The 8,863-nt window shown below is 51.3% G+C and overlaps 1 long non-coding RNA gene across 1 annotated transcript; it reads right to left on the reverse strand.

Moving 5' to 3' along the window:
• Window positions 1-2,905: 2,905 nt before the first annotated feature.
• LOC110129860 (uncharacterized) lies at window positions 2,906-5,008 on the reverse strand. Its single transcript, XR_002311648.2, has 2 exons — window positions 4,282-5,008; window positions 2,906-3,114 (listed from the first exon to the last, which is right to left on the reverse strand). It is a non-coding gene; the product is annotated as an uncharacterized lncRNA (long non-coding RNA).
• Between the last annotated feature and the right edge of the window lie 3,855 nt (window positions 5,009-8,863).

The raw sequence follows: 8,863 nt of genomic DNA on the forward strand, positions 1-8,863 counted from the left end.
GAAGAAGAAGCAGGAATATGGCCTGCCAGCAGAGATGTGATTAGGCTACATATAGACGACAGATTTTTGCCATTCTTTATCCCTCATTTCTGGACCCAGCCAATCTCTGAGTACCAGAAGCCCCAGGGCCCAGGGGATCTGACCACGGAAACAGCTTGTGCTTCGGTTTCTAGGGCTGTCATACAGCTGCTGTTGACAGCATGTCTTTTTTTTTTTCTTGCACTCTTTCTTATCAGAAGGATTTGTAATAATGTACTTCCTTGAAAGTTCTTAAAGCTCTGCAGGAGAAGGATCCCATCTAAACGAGTCACAGCAAATGGTCCAGATCCTTCCAGTGTCTGGGTCACTTCTCCATGACAGAGACTCTTTTAAGACTATATAAACCTGTGCATCGCATGAAGGTGATACCAGGATATTTCAGTAAGTCATGGCATGCGTTCGTTCATTCAGTTGTCAGTGAACATTTCTTGAACACCCATTACATGCCAGGCACTACATTAGCCATAGGGGTTATTAAGAGCTCTAAAGTGGTTCCTGAGATCAGATGCTGCCCCTGTGGTAGAGTTTTGGTATGAAATGCTGCATTTGTCTTCACAACGATGTGGGGAAGTAAATGTAATTATTAGCTCTATTTAACTGGGGAAACTGAGGCTCAAGGAGCTCAAGTGCTATGCCCAAGGACCTATACGTAAAACCTGTCCCCATGACCCTTGCTGTCTGGTATTCATGCCATTGTATCCTTTCTCCTGAATGTCAACTGGACCTATGACTTGCTTTTTAAATTTTAATATTTATTTATTTCGTGTGCCTGGGTCTCAGTTGTGGCACGAGGGATCTTTAGTTGCAATGTGGGACTCTTAGTTGTGACATGTGAGATCTAGTTCCATGATCAGAGACTGAACCCAGACCTCGTGCATTGGGAGTGCATATCTCAGCCACTGTACCACGAGGAAGTTGTATTCACAGCTTATATGAACTTCAGTTGTGTGTCAGTTCCTCTGGCTAACTATGGTAGTGGCTCAGATGGTAAAGAATCCACCTGCAGTGCAGGAGACCTGGGTCCAACCCCTGGGTTGGGAAGATCCCCTGGAGAGGGGAATGGCAACCCACTCCAGGATTCTTGCCTGGAGAATTCCATGGACAGAGGAGCCTCAGCCACTGGACCACCAGGGAAGTTGTATTCGCACTTTGTGTGAACTTTAGTTACTGGATTTTAATCAACAAGACCAACCAAAGTCAATAGATAGACCCTTGGCATTGGAGGACTTAACTTTCTTGGCTTTGAATATTTGCTAGACTATTCTTGGGCACCATTAGCAAACGCCATGAGAGAGCCATGACTTCGGGATTTAAGTTGTTGATACAGGGTCTACTGACTCGCTCCCATATGAGGCAAAGGTGTGGGGCTAGTCCCTTATCTTCAGAGTGTCTTACCAAGTAGCCGCATGTCAATGTGGCTCTATGTTTTCATTTATATATTTTGCCGGGAAAATGCTACGGGCTCCGGCTTGGGTCGCTTTTTATTGAAACTCGCGCAGTCATGCTCTTTGTGCGAAACCTTCAGAGAGACGCCTCTTGGACACTGCAGGCTCCCCCAGCTCCCGGGGGTCACTTCTTCCCTACTCTGCATGGTTAGCTGAGGCAGTGGCCTTTGAGGCTCCTGTAACAAAATACCACAGGTGGGGCAGGTACAAAAAACACAAGTTTATATCTCAGTTCTGGACGCTCTGAGTCCAAGATCAAGTGCCATCATGGTTGTGTTCTAGTGACAGTTTACTGCTGACAACCTTCTTCCTGGTTCACAGCCGGCAACTTCTGCCTGTGTCCAGGGGCTAGAGATCTGTCTGGAACCACTGTTATGAAAGGGCCCTCGTTCCATTCAGGAGAGTTCTCCCCTCTCTTCAGGATTCCCGAAGGCCTGCTCCCTGACTCCCTCCTCTTTGGGGGTTAGGTGTCAACATTTGGGAGGACACAAATATTCAGGCCATAGCAGATGCTACAGCAGGGAAAAGGCAGTTCTGTGCAGCCTTGCGGAAGGTTTGTACTCTGCTGTGAAATTAGCAGAAGGAGCAGGTCTTTCTCAGATAGATCCACTACATCTGCGTCTGCTGCATACTCCTTACTGCTGGCAGGATTCTAACGAGGTTATAATCTCTGACCCTAGAGGCTTCATTAAACCTTTCATTTCCATAAAGTACCCCATTTGGAAGAATTTTGATGGGAATGAAATGCTCCAAATAATGGATTTAAAAATCCTTTTTTATTTGGAAAAGGTATTAGTAAAATGAAACTCTCTGTGGCTGTTCAAGGCTATTTTAGAAGAGTAGAAAAAATAAAAAAAAGGAAAATGGGGATTATAGCAACCCAACCCCAGAATCATAAAGCAGAGTACAGGATAGTGGATGTGAGCAGAGAAGCAATAGTTTAAAAACCAACACAATCACTATTTTCCAAAAACTATTCCAATGAGTGGAATCCATGGTCTTTGTGATACAAAGACACCATATGCTATACTGCAAGGAGTTACGTTGGGGAAGAAAAAATCTCACTTTTTACCATTAGTCACCTATGACTTTAACCACTAAAATTCTCTGGAAATATCCTTCCTGACCATATGCAAATTTTCTTATCATCACAGAGTTTTACTTAATCAAATGTGTACATGTGACTTTGGCTTGGTTGCAAATAAAGATTGCACTTAGATTTGTTTGCGCTTTCCTGGTGACTCCGACAGTAAAGAATGGCCTGCAATGCAGATCTGGGTTCGATCCCTGGGTTGGAAAGACCTCCTGAAGAAGGGAATGGCAACCCACTCCAGTAGTGTTTCCTGGAGAATTCCATGGACACAGAAGCCTGGTGGGCTATAGTTCATGATGCTGCAAAGAGTCAGACACGACTGAGAGACTAACACTTTCACACTTTTTAGATTTATATACCTTAAAACTACCAGTTTTACCATTCATTCCTACTACATATAAGAATATGGAAATGTTCTTCAGAGGTCAAGGGCAAACGTGTCATATCCTGGAAACAAATTGCAGGCTGAAGAACTTCTGTTCCGCTTCTTCTTTGTCCAAGAGAAGGAAGAGTGGAGTTGATGTCGCCAAGATGAAACTGAGGAGAAACAAACCAAAACACATCTTCAGGTTTGTATAGTACTGGCCTCATCCTGAGCACATTATAGAGATTCGATGCTGGGCCCGAGCATTATCAACTATTCTTTAAGAGCAAAGAAAAATGCTGCTCCTGCAAATGTGAATGTCTAAATACTAATCAAAGCTTTGCTCCAATCCTGCGGAAATGCATAATGAGATTTACCAGCTGTCAATCACCATGATTCTGACAGCTGTAGTAAGATTCTGGCTTAACATGTACTTCTCAATAACTTGGGCCCCAGAGCAGGTGCTGAAAAGACAGCTCTGAAACTGTCAACCAATTTCTCCCCATTTGGAAAGGAGGAGGCGGCCATCCTTGGTCCAAGCATGAGTGGGGACGTACAAGAACTGGGGCAGATAAGTGCTTAATTTTTTCTTCTCTACCTCCACTCATTGTTCAAAGGCATGACAATTTCCCCCTGCAACTGGTCTTCCAGAGGGACAGTTCGGTAGAAGACTGTCTAATCAGGAAAGGCAGAGTGTTTGAACTCAGAAGTTTTACTCTAATTCCAATAGAAAGATTTCCAGTAAGAGAAATTAGTTAAGGGTCTGTTCTCGGTAGCAGAATGTGTTTACTGCCACCTCTTTTGAGATAATGAAATGCCATTTAAATTACCCTCTCCCCCTGGTAAATCTGAGCAGAAAGCAAATTCTCTAAGTTTCCTATCATTTGGCAGAGCCTGAAACCGTGTCTAGTAATCACTTCAAGTCTCACTGGGGAAGAACAGCAGGTAGGAAGCTATTTGGGATTTATAGTGCCACTTACTTCTCGAGGCAAAACCGGAGTCATAAAAAGCGAGAAGAAAGACTTCTTGAGCCCTCTGGGGTAAGTAAGGCAATAGACTTTAAAATTCTGATTTTTATTACTCTAGACGAAAGAAGACACCTTAGCCGGTTACTGAAAGGCTGAACTTCAGCCTTTTTCTGCCTACTTATCTCTACGGAGCTCAGACAGGGCTGGCGCTCTCTCTCCCCCGACCCAGTCTCCCCACCCGGGACGTGAAGCTAGCAATATCCCCCAGGTGCAGGAGACTCAGGAATAAGAGGCGCCGTCGCGGGGACTCTAGGGCTTTGTAAGGATGACGAGACTCTGACGGCCGAGAAACCAGACACAAGTGTTTCGTACCGGAACTGGTCCAGGTCATGCCCTCTGCCTGTTTTCCATGCCAGGGATCACCCTCTGTTCCTATGGGACCCTTCACCTAGGGTAGCAGGTGGGCAGGAAGGGGGAGAAAAGAAGGAACCCTGAGTCAGTGTAGCTGGCTTTTCCGGGTAAACTTGGCTAGGACCCAGCAAGGAGGCAGAGAGGACCTCATGGCTTGACACGTGTTGGAGAAGAGGCCGGTCTGAGGCAGTGGAAAGATCCGGCGCGAGGCTCATTTGCAAACCAGTCGAAGTGGGAAGGGGTCTCTGATCCTGGGTCTCCCCCACCCCCTCCCCCGCAACTCCTCCTCTGGGGCTTGAAGGCCGCTCATCCCCTTGCTGCAGACTCCTTCCCCTCGCTGACAAACGCGCAAGGCTCTTTTCCGAACAGAAAAGCGCGACCAGGCAATGGGACCCCGACACCCCTTCAAGGGCAGGCGTGCTGCGTCCATCCCCTCACACGGCGGGAGCTCAGGCTCACGCCTCGCCTTTCTCTACGCGTGCACCGTCTCCCCTCTCTCCGCTCAGCGAAAACAGCAACGCAAAGCGGTGATCGCGACGCCCGCCAGAATTAGGGAGGCTGAGAGAGGGCGGGCATGTCTGTGCCCAGCAAGGAGCAGGGACTCGGAGGAGCCCGAGGCCGCCTCCGCTCACAGCCGGAGGCGCGGAGACGCTGCCAGGACCGCCGACCCCGCCCTCACGCCCGCCGGGCCGCGGGCCCCGGGGGGACCGGGTGCGTGTTGACCTTCTGCCGTGTGACAAGGATAAACACCGCCCCCGCCTCGGAATCCTGCCGGCGCCGGTTTCCATGACGCAGCAGAATCTCTTGCCGTTTACACAGCAGCGCAGAGAATGCCTCCTTCAGTTTATAGTCAACAGATCTGGTGCTTTGCTTCCAGCGCGGCCTCCGCGCCGGGCAGCCGTGGGGTGGGGTCCCCAGAGCTCTGAAGACCCTTGGCGGTGGGGCGCGGGGCCGGCTGAGTCGCTCTTATTTCAGCGCTCAGGGAGCGCGCTCTGTTACTGGCAGCGAGCCCTGGCCGCATCCTCATAGGCCGGAGGAGCCCCAGATTTGCTCTGGTCGCCCTGGATATTCTGCAGTGAGTGGGGCACGTGAGGAGGGCAGGAAAAATGTGAAGGAGTGAAAGTGTTAGTCGTTCAATCGTGTCCAACTCTTTGGGACCCTATGGATTGTAGCCCACCAGGCTCCTCTGCCGGTGGGATTCTCCAGGCAAGACACTGGAGTGGTTTGCCATGCCCTCCTCCAGGGCATCTTCCCAACCCAGGGATGGACCTGGGGTCTCCTGCACTGCAGGCAGACTCTTTCCTGTCTGAGCTACCTGGGCAGAAAGGGCATCTGACATCCTCTGCTCACCCGTGTTGGCTCGCTTGGAGCCTGTGACCCCCTTGATTCCCGCCCTTTCATCATCCACGGAACAGGCGGGTCCTGGGACGTCGCACCGGCCGCGCAGCGCACACGGGTCTCCGGGCTCAGCCTGGAGCTTGCTCCACCCCGTCTGCAGCCGTGGACTGTTTGTCTGCAGACAAGATGCCAAACCTGTGTGTCCTATGTAAACAAGGGTGTTTGTGGGGAGCGGAAACTACACTGGTTAGGCCAGCTGGCAGCCAGACAGTGGAAGGAAAGAGAGCCCAGAAGCCTGGTGCGGGTGCGACAAGTGAGAGGGCGAGAAACGAGTCAAGGGAGCAGGGAGACCGGCTGCTCAGGGTCGTGGACGCCCTGGGAGGCGGCCGCCGGCCGGGAGAGAGCTAGGGCGGCTCGGGTGCACGTGGGGCCGCTTGTGCTGCTCTTGCACCAGAAATTGAGGGTTGGACTGGAAATACATTGGACAAAAAACCTTTGCCAGCTGTAAGACCCCAAGCACACTGGCAGGGAGGGAGGGAGGGCCGGCCTGGGGCCACGAGTTCCTCCCCAACCTCCGAATCCAGGACGGAAGCAGAGGAGATGTCAGAGGAGGGCGTCGTGGACCATTTCATAGTATATAAAAGCATTGAGCCGCTGTGGTGTTCACCGGACACTTATAGGATGCTAACTATAACTCAGTTAGAAAGACACTGGAAGACCTTTAGGCCCAGAAGAGATGATCTGATTTTATTCCTTTCTTTACAAGTGAGAAAACTACAGGGCAGGAAGGTTAAAGAGCCTCAGAGCAGGTCGCCGGGTCAGTGTGGAGAAATCACTCTGGATCCGGGTCTTCATTATCCGGGTGTTGGTTACATCTGCAAATGTTATACCCTCTCTCCAAACAAGGTCACTTTTGCAGATACCAAAGGTTAGGACTTAGTCATTTCTTTTACACAGAATGCACAGGCTTCCTTCTCACACAGGGAAGAAGGCCGTGTGAAGATGAGGCAGATATTGAAGTGCTGCGTTTTCAAGCCGCGAAATGCCGTGAATTGTCAGCAACCACCGGACGCGGGAAGATGTGCATAAAACGGACTCTCCCTCAGGGCCCTTCAGAAGAAACCCGTTTCTCTTTCTGACCTCTGGCCTCCAGGACTGTGAGACAATGAATTCCTCTTGCGTTAAGCCACCCACCCAGTTTGTGACCCTTTCTTGCGGCCACCCTAGGAACCACTCCACCAGGTGAAGGAGACCGTGCCCCTGTGAAGCATGGAGTTTCCTTCGGCATACAGGCCAGTACGTGGCAACCTGTGATGGCTTTCCGCAGAGTCTGGATACACCTTCTACACGTTCTGGGTTAGCTATACAGCCTGAGCACGCAGAGACAGGTGAGAGGGAACACGGAGCAGAGGCTGGGCAGAGAGAGCCAGGACCGAGACAGGGGTTGTAACTGTCCAGGTTTTAGATTCTACAGCTGTGTTGAGGCTTCCCAGGTGGCGCAAGTGGTAAAGAACCCACCTGCCAATGCAGGGGACTTAAGAGACTCAAGTTCGATCCCTGCATCGGGAAGATTCCCTGAGGAGGGCCTGGCAACCCTCTGCAGTACAATTTCCCGGAGAATCCCATGGGCAGAGGAGCCTGGCGTGCGCCAGTCCGTAGGATCGCACAGAGTCGGACACGACTGAACCGACGTAGCGCCGCATGGCTGTGTGAGGGCCGTCTTGCTATGTGCTGCTCTTGGAGGTTGGGGGATGAGCCAACAGTGGTTCCTAGGGTGGCCGTAGGAAAGGGTCACAAACTGGGTGCTCAAGGCAGGAGGAATTCACCGTCTTACGGTCCTGCAGGCCAGAGGTCAGAGAGAGAAACCGAGCCGCCTGGGGTGCTGTGTTCCCAGTCGTGTTAAAGGGGCTTAAGCCGGTGATTCTACCTGGTGTCCTCGCCCGATAAACTGCAGGGGGTCAAGTCCACGTCCACAGAGCCCTCCCCTTCCTCCCTGCATCTCTGAGGCAGCCCCCGCACGCTCAGATCCCACCTGGCCCCTGCCTGGGTCCTCACTGCCCCTCACCTTGTTCCCTGACCCCTGCCGCCCCGCCCTGCCCCCACCCCGCACCCCCCACCCTGCCCCCACCCCGCACCCCTGCACCCCCCCCCCCGCCCCGCACCCTGTCCCCCGCCCCGCACCCAGCCTAGCCCCGCGGACCCATCTGCAAGGAGTTAGCAGCGGCCCACCCTGGGGACCCATAGCACACCCCCCTCTGAGGCCACTTCAGTCCGCTGGCCTTCCTTGTTTAATTACCCTCACAGAGCCCTGCAAAGACAGTGGTGTGCTGGGTTGAAAAGACCCGCTCTGTTTTCATTAGACATATGTCTCCCATGTCGCCTGGCGCGGACAGCAGTCACTCTAGGCTTTCTTGGTCCTGACAAGAGAAGGTGGATGAGGCAGAAGCTGCCTCTTCTCATTCAGTCTGGCCTGTCAGGTGAGCTTTGTACTTCTTTGTGGTGAAATTGCTCAGTCAGTTAAGCAGGGGGCAAAGCAGAGCCAACACACGGAGTGTGGACCCTGCAGCCAGCTGGCGCATAACTCCGGGCTCGGCTGCTCTGCTGTGATTTTGGCAGCTGGCGAGCCCTCCCTGTGCCTCAGTTTCCTCATCTATAACTTGGGGCTGCTAATGGTGCTTATCTTATAGGGTTTTCGTGACGGTTATATGAGTCAGTGGCTTCCCTGACGGCTCAGTGATAAAGAATCTGCCTGCAATGCAGGAGACGCAGGGGACCTGGGTTCCATCCCTGGGTTGGGGAAGATTCCCTGGAGAAGGGCATGGCAACCCACTCCAGTATTCTCACCTGGAAAATTCCATGGACAGAGGAGCCTGGAGTGATACAGACCATAGGGTTGCAAAGAATTAGACAGGACTGAAGTGACTTAGCATGGCACGTATGAGTTAATAACATAAAACACTTAAAGTAGTACAGAGTACATCATAACCTTCAGGTGAGTTGGGTTTATTTCAGTTCATGCTTTTTGAGTATTTGCCATCATTTCCTGCTTTTAAAGCCACTATTGGCAAGTGGCAGGGGAAGCCATCAATGACAGGGTAAAAAGCTTCTGCAGCCCTCACTTTCTGTCTCACAAAACACCACTTAAGGAAACTCTTTTTGTGAAAGTCTGCAAAATATTTGTTCTTCCTCCAAAGTACCTCCAACT

The sequence above is a fragment of the Odocoileus virginianus genome, chromosome 22 (genome assembly GCF_023699985.2).
Source record: "Odocoileus virginianus isolate 20LAN1187 ecotype Illinois chromosome 22, Ovbor_1.2, whole genome shotgun sequence".
NCBI classification, from domain to species: Eukaryota; Metazoa; Chordata; class Mammalia; order Artiodactyla; family Cervidae; genus Odocoileus; species Odocoileus virginianus.